This window comes from Panthera leo, chromosome D1, assembly GCF_018350215.1.
Source record: "Panthera leo isolate Ple1 chromosome D1, P.leo_Ple1_pat1.1, whole genome shotgun sequence".
In the NCBI taxonomy this organism is placed as follows: Eukaryota; Metazoa; Chordata; class Mammalia; order Carnivora; family Felidae; genus Panthera; species Panthera leo.
Window position 1 is genome coordinate 41,338,311 of NC_056688.1, and position 3,957 is coordinate 41,342,267.

The 3,957-nt window shown below is 42.9% G+C and overlaps 1 long non-coding RNA gene across 2 annotated transcripts; it reads right to left on the minus strand.

The window, feature by feature from the left end:
- Nucleotides 1-1,453: 1,453 nt before the first annotated feature.
- Nucleotides 1,454-2,944, minus strand: LOC122200723. Of its 2 annotated transcripts, none has more exons than XR_006193901.1 (3): nt 2,762-2,944; nt 2,481-2,612; nt 1,454-1,643 (listed from the first exon to the last, which is right to left on the minus strand). It is a non-coding gene; the product is annotated as an uncharacterized LOC122200723 (long non-coding RNA). The 2 variants fall into 2 exon arrangements; XR_006193902.1 differs by having other exon boundaries at nt 2,481-2,666.
- Nucleotides 2,945-3,957: the final 1,013 nt, after the last annotated feature.

Sequence of the window (3,957 nt, forward strand, 5' to 3'; positions counted from 1 at the left end):
CTACCTCCTTATTCAGGTTTTACAGTAATGAGTATGACAAAGCAGTGGGGTTATCTGCAGTTAGCACATGTCAAATATCTGAGTGGTCCTCATGGTTGGGCCCAGGCTGTGGCTGCTGAAATAGATGATACCACAGTGTAATTCTGACCCACAGAAATGTGCTGGGGGAGAAAAAGATAGCTGTTTGCAAAGATCCTTGACTCAGATGTCAAGACATGCACGTGTGCATGAGTACATGTATGTGCATGTACATTCATATAAACAGTCAAGTATTCACAGATGTCCACATTGTTAAGCAAAACAAAACAAAACACAACAAAAAAACAAAAAACAACCTTCCAATCTTCCTGCAATATCCTGGAGTCACAAGGCATTGTAGTCTACCAGAAACAAGACAAAATATGAGAAAACCACTGAGGATATGTGTAGTCTCCTCTGTGTCTTTCTTTTTTTTTCCCACTAATGGTGCTATGCCTGGGCATACTACTGACAGATGCTATGACAGGCCTCAGATGCTTCTTAGAACTGCTGTCATAGTCTTCTAAAACCTTAGGACTGATTTGAAGAAGCTTCCTGTGCAGCCTAACATTAAGAAAAAAAAAAGTCAGTGAAGCTAGGAATTCCAGTAGTTCTATCTTCCTGGAAAACTCACCCACTGGCATGTGAAGCCTACACTTATCTCTCCACCCAGTCACCAGTGTGGTCATGACCATGATTGGGCCCAAGCCGGCGGAGAGCTGCTGGCCATGTGCCACTCACTGTCAATGGGGGAGAGACACTGTTGAGTGACATGAGGTCACATGGGGCTCTCCATCCACAGAGTCTGACTGGAAGTGCAGCTGGTTCTAGAAAAGAACATGGCACTTCATCATATGTTTCCCTGCTATTAATGTGGTGAAAAACATAGTCAGCTCCTCTCTTAAATCACAAAAATCACAGGCAGCAACAGTTAATAGGGAATCCACATGTTGGCTCATCCGGGCTGTGTGCTAAGGCAAGCCAGAAACAGCTCCGCTTCTCAATTAGGTGAGAGTGAGTTTGGTCTGAATGGTGGACAAGCGCCCCTTTCTTCCACCCCACACCCGTCTGCCCTGCTTCTCTCATTAACATAAGCTTGCAATTAAGGCTCCGTGTTCTCAGGACACACTTGTTCCTTCAGGCCTGGGATGTGTCTGTGCCTTTTCCTTCCTTCGAGGAACTGCTGCTGCCCGTTTGAAAAATCCAGAAATAAAGCTGTCAGTTTTAGCACATTAAATCATGCAATGATGAGAACAAAGCCGCTAACCAATCCTGAATCCCAATAACAAACCTCCAGAGGGACATTCTCCTGTCAGGGAAGCTCTTTCTGAAAGTGTCCACCTTTGAAAATATTTGGCACTCTCGAAAAAGGCATTAAATTTTATTAAGTCTAAATGAAGTTTATTTTACTTTTATGTGTTTTAATCTATATTTTAATGCAATGTGAGTTGTTATTGATGGACACATCTCAGTCCCTTTTGAGTGTGAGCAAATGATGCAGCTTATCGAGCAGACCTTCTTAAGTATTTTCCATTAAAATGTGGAAGGCATCTGACCAGTAAAACCATCCAGTGGATATTTACGAACAAGAGGCTCTGTAGCTGAGGTGTCCATACACAGTTGATCTATGGAGGGAGAAATTAAATCAAAAGAGTTGAATAAGTGTCTGGTGAGGCTGAAATAAATGTACAAATGGTACAAAGAACATAAAAAGGTAGAGGGAGAACAAATAAAAGAGACATTACAAATTATAGCAATCTTATTTTGTTTGTAAAGAGTCTTGCTTCCAAGAAGTTCAATGTGAATGTTTGATCAACCATTTATTTAACGAACATTTATAAGTATACCTACTAAGTGCCAGGCAGGCACTAGTATATAATGATATACTTTCTTGTCTTTGAAGATACCATGATCTACTGGGGCAGTGAGATTTTGACCTCACTCTAAAAACTCTGTAGAGATGTGAAGATAAGTACTCTGAGAAAAATGAACTCTGTTGAGGCTTTGTTGGGCTGAGGTGCTGGAGGTATTGATAAGGGCTTCCCAAATGGCTTCCCAAATGAGATCTTAAGGAAGGAACATAAAGAAGAGGATGGGTTTGTGTGGGACAGAAGCATGGCTTCAGGGGGGGAGCATTGAACAGGTAAAGGCAGCAAGACCAGAAAGGGTCTGATGGCTCTGGGGCTGATGGGAAGCCTCACATGAGTGTGCTGTGATATTCGGTAAAGAGGGAGATGAAGCCAGTAGGTAGGCCAGGGCTGGCCCAGGCTGAGGCATCTGAAGTATATCTTACGTTCCTGGTGAGTTCGCTGGACTTTTTAAGCAGATAATCAGCTTTATTTTCCTGCAAATCCATTCTACTAAGCAGTGTGGAGGAGGGGCGAAAGCAGGCAAGTGGCACCAAGTGGAAGATTTTACAGTAGTTTGAACCAGCTTAACACCTTTCCCTTTTCCTTTCTCACCTAGCAACACCGATCTGCAGCTCCACACTCTCTAACCTCTTGGAAATCATTCCAGTTTCCCCCGCTGCAGTTTTGACTCCACCTGCTCTCTCTGGTTCCTGCTTCATTGGTTTAACTTGTGTTTTTTTCTCTCTTCAGGGCAGCAGCATCCACAAGTAGGGAGGAGAACAAGATTCGAGAGACCGTCTCAAAGGCACAGTCAACAAATGTATTTATTAGCTCAGTCTACTTCGTCCACACGCTGAAGATAACTTTGGTTATTTGGAGCTTCGGTAACTTACCTTCATTTTTTTCTTTCCCATTTCTTCTCATCTAGTCCCAAGCTCCGGTAGTTTTCATCTGGTCTGATGTTAGGGACACTTCTTTCGTCTGGGAATGTTCAGATATCTCAAGTTCAATCAGTTTAAGAATTCAAGTTTTTCTCTTTCTCTTTCCCCAACCAACTCTCTCCCCTAGTTTTTTTTTTTTTTTTTAATTTATTTATTTTGAGAGAGAGAGAGAAAATGCACCCATGTGCACAAGGATCGGTAGGGCAGAGAGAGAGAGAGAGAGAGACAGAGAGAGAGAGAGAATCCCAAGCAGGCTCTGTGCTGTGAGCACAGAGCCAATGCGGGGCTCAGTCCCAGGAACTGTGACATCATGACCTGAGTGGAAATCAGGAGTCAAACACACAATGGACTGAGCCACCCAGGTGCCCATCCCCTAGGGTTTGTGTAATAATCATGTTAATTGTGCTGTTCACCTAAAGAGGTCTCTGGAGTGTAAAAGGAACAAAATCCCAATGCCCAAAGCTACAGTAAATATCTACTGGGCACTATTTTAAATGCTGTGCATGAATTCATTCATTTAAGCCCACTGTAATATGTACTTGTCTTCTACCTTTAAAGGACACATCTCACACAGTGCCTGGGTAGCTCAGTTGGTTAAGTGTCTGACTCTTGATTTCAACTCAGGTCATGCTCTCACATTTTGTGAGTTCAAGTCTCTCATCAGTCTCTCTGCTGTCAGCATAGAGCCTGCTTCAGATCCTCTGTGCTGCCCCCTCAACTGCCCCTCTCCAACGGCTTCTCTCTGTCTCTGTCTCTCTCTCTCTCTCTCAAAAATGAATAAACCCAAAGAAAACACACCTCATGACAAAAGTATTGTTGTTCCCATTCAGAAATTGAGAGCTTTTGCAATTTAGAGCAGATGAAAAAGATCTGGTATGATTGGGGACTTCCTTGATATTCCCCAAATCTTCCCTCTTCAGCCAGCCAACTTCTGCCAGAATCATAGATCTATAGAATTTGAGATTCTCAGAATGAGAGGATTTTATAGGTATTGTTTTCAGTTCTCCTGGAGAAGCGCCAAGTTCTGGGCCTTGATGCATTGATTACTTCAGTCCTTCATTCATTCACTGTGGACGGATTGTCGACTCTGTCTAGATATTCACTAAAGTGAAGTATGCTCTGCCCATATGGTCATCTGTCTTGCTTCA